Below are 9,085 nucleotides of genomic sequence, written 5' to 3'. Positions count from 1 at the left end.
CGAATGCATCAGTTCTATTCCTTTCAATGTCTCTTCTTTGCCCTATTAGTTTTATTTTCTAAAGAATTTATTTATTTATTGATTGATTGATTGATTGATTGATTTATATTTTAGAGAGCATGAGCGGCAAAGAGCAGGAGAGAGAGAGAATCTCAAGCAGGCTCCACGCTCAGTGCAGAGCCCAACGGGGGGCTCAATACCTCGACCCTGAGATCATGACCTGACCCAAAATCAAGAGTCAGACTCTCAACTGACTAAGGCACCTGGGCACCCCTGTCCTATTATTTTTCTTGGTAAACCAAACAGACAAACTGCATACACATAGTCATTTAGTCATTCGTTCATTCGTTCATTCATTTACAGAGTGGTCACGCATGTTCCCTGTTCCAAACCTTTATCCCGTCGTGCCCGGACAATTATAACCATCTTTTGCTTGTTTTCTCACCTTCTCTTTCTCCATCTTGTGTGTTCACTTCTTCTTTTCCAATCCCATTGTCCTTCATCTGCCCTCAGGATCTTCCAGGTGTGTTGAATTACAAGTGAGAGCAGCCACTCTGCACATGGGTGGGAAGTGTTGGAAGAAAGTACAATTATAAGGTGGGTGGAAAGGAGAATCTGAGACTTTCTCTATTTGAGGTGTCCATGGGACAAATGTGTGGAAATTATTGTCGGTGAAGCTCTAGATCTGAGAAGAGAGATTTTATTTAATAAGGACACACAGATAGTTCAAAGTCAAGATGCTGATTCGATCACTAAAGAGAGAAAGTAAAAGAAAATGAGAACTGGGCATAGAGTGGGTGACAAATAAATATTTGCTGTTTGTGGTGTCTTACCTGGGAAATGTACTACCAGTATGTCTCCTTTGATGGTCATGACCTGTTCCTTTTAGGGTGTAAAACTCTTTCATTCCTGGTATTTATTATAGATTTGAACTCTCCACTTCAAAAGTCATTTTAAAGAGAGGTATTCATAGAAACTTGCTCTCAGATAACCAAATAGCAGTACAATGGACAAAAACCTTCCAAAAGAAATACTTAAAATAGACTTTAACACTTACTCACCTTGAGGTTAAGAAAAGAAGCTTGCTTTTTGTAAAAAGAATATTTAATATGAATCAGAATTAGAGAAGTAAGGCTAGAAGGAATTTCAGAGCATCGTAGCTGAAGCACATATTTGCTAGGAGAGTAAACTGAGGCAGAGAATGACTAAGAAGTTAACCCAAGCCTTCCTGCGTTAATTGGCAGAAATCTCAGCCCCTGTTATCTGAATGACAAATGTAGAGGAAGAATCTTTTCTAGAAATTCTGATAATGCTAGGAGTGCTCCCTGGACCCAAAGCATCAGAATAAAAACCTATTTTACAAATTAAAATGTTAAAATTTCAATTAAATCTCTATTTAGTTGAAAAAGGTAAAACCTAACTGCTTTACTTGGGTTTCATTGTTTCTTCAACTGTTGTTGGTTGTTTTGTTTTGTTTTGTTTTGTTTTGTTTTGTTGTTTTAAAGAAGGGGATGTGGTTTGGAGTGGATAATACTGGGCCACTTTCAGCTCCAAAAACATGGCATTCTATAATTTTTGAATCATAATATATTTGTAGAAGGAATAAGGGAAATGCCAGCAAATTAAATACTAATACTAATACTAATATTTCGTAATTATAAGAAATTCAAAATTCTTGGTCAACACAATAAGTTGTAAAGTGAAGCTTTATTCTGTTTTGTCAAATCATACCAAATAACTGTTTTTTAAATTGCTGTTCATTCTGATAATTTGTATACACAAGTCTTTTAAAAATTGGATTATAATAGATACGGGTGATTTCTACAGATTAAAAAGCCATATTATAACATCCACAAGTAAACTTCAGACTTTCTTTTATTTTAGAAGAGCAGGTACAAAGTAATCATTCCCTCTTTCTTTATACTGTATGCTTTTTTTTTTCTCCAGATAATGAATATTTTAAGTGTGAAAACCCAAACTTCCCAAATACCTATTCTTCTTTTAAAAAGAATTGATATTACCTTCTTCCTCACCACCACCCCCCACCCACACACATAAATTGGGGGCGGTTGGGAGTAGGGGGCTGAAGTTTAGAAATTGAAGAAATGATCATCTCTAATATTCTATTCCATTCTGCAGATGAATCATTGCAACCAATATCAGTGAAACATATTTTATTCGTAGTCAGAATTCAAGAAAATGCCAATTATTCATTCATCTGACATTGGTTCATTTATTTACTTATTCATTCATTCAACAGAAATTTTTGACCCTTGGTTTCTGTGCTAGGTAATCAAGTAAAAATGTGTATAATGTAAAACCAAACCATTGCCTTTGGTGAACATAGGGAAGAAACTCTTCTATCAGACAGTCGGGACTTTTCAAAGGCAATTTGGAACATGATATGAGGAGGCAGGCCACAAAAGGAAAAAGAGATAACACAGTTCTTCCATCATTTCCCATGTTAATCCATTTGTAAAATCACTGAGAATCCCTAAATCTTTTGCCAGATTCACAAGTATGCAAACTGATTCACAATTGTAAGATTAGACGAAGCTTACTATTCAGTAGGAACACAAAACAATGTTTTTATAAATTACAAAGATTTATTTGAATTCCTCCTCTTTCCCCCATATAACACATACAAATCACCCTTTTTTCTGAAAATTGGCCAATAATCAAAGTCACTCAAAGGTTTTGATGCCTTTATTTGCCATCCAGCCATTGTCCTGAGGCTGTAACAGAATAGAACAGTGTAGAATAGGAGCAGAATCCGTGGGGCAGAGCAACCCTAAGAGAAAATCTTGACCCACTGTCCTTCACATACTCAATGTGGTTGTATAGTAATCTATAATTCTAGAGTTATATCATAAGGATGCTTCTGGAATGAATGTTAAACCTTTAGAAAATTCAGAGTACCAACTCCTTAAAGGTGGAGATAATATAATATAGTATAGTATAAAATAGTATAGTATCGTATCTTCATATAGTGAAGAGAATATAGATAATATAGCAGAAGAAAGATTGTGGTTAAAAGACCCAGGCATAAATCCTTCTATAAATCTTAGTCTTCCCATTTTTAAAATAGGCATAATAATGCCTACCATGCAGAATTGTTACGAGAATAAATAGGTAACCAATAAATTGTTATTTATACCGGTAGTTCTAAACTGGAGATGATTTTGTGTCCCTTACTCACCCCCTTCCACCAAGGGGCATTTGGCAAAGGCTAGTGACATTTTTGGTTTACACAACTAGAGAAGAGGTCAAGATGCTGCTAGATAACCTATAATGCATAAAACATTCCTCACAACAAAGAATTATCTGGCCTAAGTGTCAACAGTGTGGAGGGTAGAAAACTTGAATATGTGCAGAGCACATAGCAGGTGGACAGGAGGTGATGGTTATTACTATTACCTGCAATGTTTCAAAACTAGATCTAATGTAAAAACATTGTGTGTGTAGAGTGAATAGACTAAATACTTCTCTAGCCTTTATAATGAATTAACTCCAAGATTTCCTTGGAGATTTGCATAATCAATTACATACTTAAAAACTATTCTCAATAGCTCCAGCGACATTCAAAATGGATCTAGGCTGAAACAGACTTCTGTGCATGCATAAAGGAATTTTCCTGTCAATATTATTGTATGTCAAACAGAAAACCCTTGATATGCAAGACAACTAGAGCAAGAAAGGCATAGTCTGAAAATAAAATTGAAAATAGTTTTCTAACCTTCATTTTCCAATATGTTCTGTTTTGGAGCTCTTATGGTCATCTGGATATTCTATTCCCCTCTTTCTTCCTTATGTTACCATGAACTGAGATCCTCACAAACTTTGGGTCTTGTCCTTCACACCTGTCTTCCCAGGACACTTTGGGGTCTGTGGGGCATTGCGTGCTATCAACAAAATACATTCTAAAGCCTGTGGACTCCTGAAAGTCTTCAATTTTTACTTCTGCGCATTCCTATAAACATAACATTCCTTTGTCTTCTCTATTATGGAATTGTCCCATGGTGTTCCTTTGTAGGAATTTTCTTCCATGATAACATTGAAAAATCACACAGTGCTTGGAATGCATTACAGCTGGAATATTTTTTTTGACATACCATTCAAAAACTCTTTAAAAGCTCAATCTATTAAATCAGATTCTGACATTAGTCTACACTAAATTTTATCTAAGTTTCTTGCTCATCATTTTAATGGTATATTTTAGATCTGACATCCTCATGTAAAACCTTTATTATTTTGCCCTGTGACAATTCAGAAAATCTTCTCTCTTATAACTTCTTTCCCAACTTGCCCCAACTGTCCACAAGACAGTTCAGTTCATCATTTCTGCCTCACAATAACCACTGTGCTTTCTGCATATTACGAAACTGCTCATGTACATTCTTTCATAATCAATGTCGAATATTTATTTACACTAGACTGAAGACAGTGGTTGTTTTAATAATCTTTGTATTTCTACAGCTTAGTGCAATGCAGACATACCATAAACCCCCCCAGTTAATGTTGATTCAATGGATAAAGATTGACACACATCAAACCAGATTATGCCATAGGTATTGCAGATTTCCAAAAATCTGCATTCTTTTTCTTATCAATGCTGCTTTTCTTATCAATGCTGCTTATCAGTTTTCTTATCAATGCTGCTTTGGTTCTTTCTGTTTAATGTTAGAAGCATCATGAACATGTCATAGGTGGAATATATCTTTAAATAACACCAGAACTTAGAGTGGATCTAAGTTTTGGAGCCATGGGGAGGATTCTGAGAATAAGTATTCTTAAGAGCTTGTGTTTGTCTTGAACCCTTAAAGTTCATGAATAAGATAGAACTTTATATCCTTGCTAAGTGTGAAAGAAGGGAGAAGAAATGAAGTTGGGCAAAATCTTAATTATAAATAAAGGAAGCCCCACACTGGTGGCATTTCATTTACTTCATAGTTGTATATGAAATGGCACTGGACTAAAACTTCTTTGCCAAATATTTAATTTTATAACATACTGTCCAAATGAAGGATTTTGGCATTCCAATCTGACTTTCAAATAAGTTATTAATTAAAGCTGAGAAAAAATTTCAGACTTGCCTTCAATTCAATAAATATTTGTTGAATATTTATTATGTATTAGACACTATTCTAGGTACTTGGGACATAGCAGTGACCAAAACTTCGGTTCTTAAAACTTACACTAAATCTATATTCATTTGCAGCTGGAGGAATAAGAACCAAGTAACAGTTTGCTTCCTAAATAAGTTAATAGTTTAATATACTGTTTGCATTTTTCTGATATGTTTATGTGATTATCCGGATTTCATAAGAAAGAAAGAATGCATGAGTTGCTTTTGTATTCATTCCAGGTAGCTGAGACTGAATAGTTTGAAAGCTGGTTCCTAGGAAGCTTCAGTGATGGTTTGGTGAATTCCCAGTTAGGACGATTTTCTACTGTGCTTTGTAATTTGCTGTTTGACTTTCCTAGAATCACTGTTCGTTGTCTTCTAGAAATATAATAACAAACAGTTTTATCTAGCTACCCATTTAGGTGATATGTTGAAGTTTTAACCTTTTATTTTAGGATCAACAAACACAGAGAGTTTGTTCAAGGATGGGGAGAAATAAGGAGAAAAAAACTTACTTCTGGTCGTTAGTGTAAATCCAGTTGTCTGTACATTATAGGGAATTAGTCGCTTTTTAGAAAGAGCTTTTAATTGCCTAATCTAAGTAATGTGGGCAATGGCATACGTGTTTTATTTTAGGGCCTATCTAGCCCACTCAGAAAATGTAATGGACCTAATTTTCATTTAGTATAGGTCTGTGCAGTTCCTAAAACATCTAAATGGCTATTAATTTAATCAGGTAATTTAACTATAGCTCTAGAAAAGGCCACCAGCTAGTTGTCACGCAATGATTATGAGGATGACATTTCTATCCCATGATGCCAGAGGCAGACTTTGATACATCATTTTCTTTTTGAAGGTTAAACTCAGATAACCTGCCTTTGGCATTTAATTAGCTACATATTAAACACTCTTTTAATAATAAAATGATTAAAAATTTTATTGCTTCTCAAATGAGGCCCTTTTAGATAGATTTAATGACTTGGTTCGAGCTCTGTAGTTTGTGAACCAAACCTTACTTAGGCCAGGGTGTAGTAATGATATGCTTTACAGCTTGCAAAATCTGTATTTTATTCAAATGATGGCCATAATCATTTTGGATAAAACTTATAATGCTTTCTTCTGTATTTTTAAGTCTAACTGTTAAATGTCATTGGAAACTAACCAGAAACCCATTGATTCAAAATTTCCAGAAATTGTCAAGTTCAAGATTCATAAAGAGACCATGAAGTCTGCTTAATGTGCTGAATCTTATATACTAATTGTTTACCCTTTGAAAAATCATTTGTCGTCATTGAATGCCTGCAAGAAAAAAAAAAAACTATTATAGAAATGACAGAGAAGTGTGAGTGGCCTACAAATGCCCATCCATATTTTCAGCTAATATTAGCTGTTTAGTGAAAATGGTCATCAAGAGACCATTCGCTGTTCATCCTCAGCATGACTTGGTGGGGGTAAGGGGCAGTTACAATGTCTGTGAAATAGGTGAAAGAGACAGAATGCTGTCACACAAGAACATGGATAACTAGAGTCTGAATAAAGGTGACCATTTTACTTTTATTCCTTTTAAAAGTTTTTACTTAATTTTGAATTTATGTTATTTATGTTATTTATTTTGTTGTATATGCAGCACCTTTTAGCACTCAGTTCAATGAGATTCGACAGAAATGTACACCCATGTAACCACCGTCTCGGTCAGGCAATTAGCTGTCAGACTTCCACATGCTTTCTTTCCCACAACTTCCTTCTGCTTGTTTTACAACATCATGTAGATGTAACCATACAGCTTCTTTCGCTTATCACATTATTTTTTATATTTACTTGGGTGTTTGCACTTGACAGTTTGCAGATTTTTAGAGTTGTACTATTCCATTGTGTGAAGGACCAGTCACCTGTTGATGGAGGTTTGGGTTGTTTCTAGTTCTTTATTCTATTACTCAAGCTATGAACATGCTTTTGTCATTCTTTGTTGAATACATGGTCTCATTACTATTGAGTAAATATCTAAGAGTGGCATCATTGGGTCATTATAATACTTGCCTGTTTCACTTGAGGAGAAACAGCCAATATCTTCACTTTCAGTGTAGTTGTGAATGAGCTAGCATCCACTTCTGTTAGCTTGGAGAGATAAAAGTATTCAGTGGATAATATTCAATGTAATGAACGCTGCAAGTGTGTTTAGAATTGTAATGGTGATTTTCTTCTCTCTGTAGATGTAGAACTTTTCATTTTGGTGATTTGACAGAGAAGTCCCTTCCTCCCCGTTCAAAATCAACAGATTATTGCTTTTATTTCACGTGTAGGTAAATGTGAATCAATATGGTTCTTTGGGGTTTGGCTTGTTAGAGAAAATAAGGGAAAAACCCACCAACACACAAACTGGCAATCAAATTAAGATGAAGAGGCCACCTGTGACTTTGTACCTTAAGGAAATATGTATGTGGCAGAGGGCGATAATTCTGATCATTAGCACCCGGAGTCTGCAACAAATTACCAAGCAGCGTTAGAAAATATTGTTTCTCTTTGCTTTAGAATACAAGATAGCTGGTCCAAATGATGAAGATCCCAGATCTTCCTTTAACTTTTTCAGCATAGTTGATTGCAATTAAGTAAGGTCCCAGGGGGGGAAAAAAAAATTTCCCACACCAGATTTGTTATTGTAAACTTCTTCTGACTTGGGGGTGTGAATTCCTGAGATCCTTGAGTCTAGGGAGAGTACTTTCTATTAACAATTGACTTACTAATATTTTATGGGCATTTCTTCTAAATCCTATGCTAGTTTTTTCCTTGATAAATTGTACATTTGGGTTTCTTAGGCCAAGAGAGATTGTTTTAAAAGGATAATCAATAGATAAATGTATCTTTTTATGTTAAAAGTTAACTGATTTTGTTTTATTAGAGAATAGGTATTTATTGCAGAAAAATTAGAAAATGCAAATATGCAAAAAAGAAAAACTAGTTGTAATTCTGCCACACACAGTCATTAATATCACAGTGAATATCCTTTCAGGTTTTTTATGCATATGTGTATACATGTATATACTTTTTAAAAACAGTAACCTGTTTACAAAAGAATCTATTTATTACCAAAATATAAAAATGTCTCAGTAGTCAGTATTATCTACAAAATAATTTTAAATATTTGACCAATACTATATTGTGTCATATTTATGTAACTGACCTCATACTGTTGGGCATTTAGATTGCTTACAATTGTATTTTCTTATACACAGTGATGAAGTAAACTTCCCTATAGACAGATAATTTTATACATTTTAAATTTTTCCCTTAGGATAACTTTCTGTAAATAGAATTGTACAATTAATAGGTATCCATAATAAAGGTTTTTGCTTGGCAAATTATTTTTATACAGGGAGCAAGCAAACTTGAACATACTATTCTACAATTAATTCTTGTTACTCAGTTGTAACTTTTTATGGAACATTTGTTATTTATAGTACAAAAATACTGAAAAGTTTTGTGGTCTACAGAAATATCCTTGACCTTGGACCTTGTGAAAAAAAACTTTCATTATAGTTAGACTCCATCAGCTGAGAGTAGATTCCTGTTTACATAGAACCTTTATCTTTAGTGTAAGTGTATAACTCCAGTTATACAGGTCTCTCACTAGAAACTAACCAGTTTTGAGTCAAATGAAATTGGTTTCTCTTCAGAAGGCACTTTATTTTAACTTACTCTTAATGATCTGCAGCCCCTTTCTGATGATCTCGACCTATACTGCCCAATAAGATAGCCATCAGCCACCTGAAAGATGGCTGGTCAGAATTGAGATTTAATATAAAAAAATGTAAAGTACCCTATTAATAACTTTCATATTGATTACAAAATGAAATTATAATATTGGAGATACATGGAGTTCAATAAAATATAATATTAAAGTGAATTTTACCTGTTTCTTCTTAGTTTTTTCAACATGGTTGTTGGAAAACGTTTAATTACCCT

The sequence above is a fragment of the Herpailurus yagouaroundi genome, unplaced genomic scaffold, assembly GCF_014898765.1.
Source record: "Herpailurus yagouaroundi ecotype Mexico unplaced genomic scaffold, PumYag 253, whole genome shotgun sequence".
NCBI lineage: Eukaryota > Metazoa > Chordata > Mammalia > Carnivora > Felidae > Herpailurus > Herpailurus yagouaroundi.
This window is presented reverse-complemented; position numbering follows the sequence as displayed.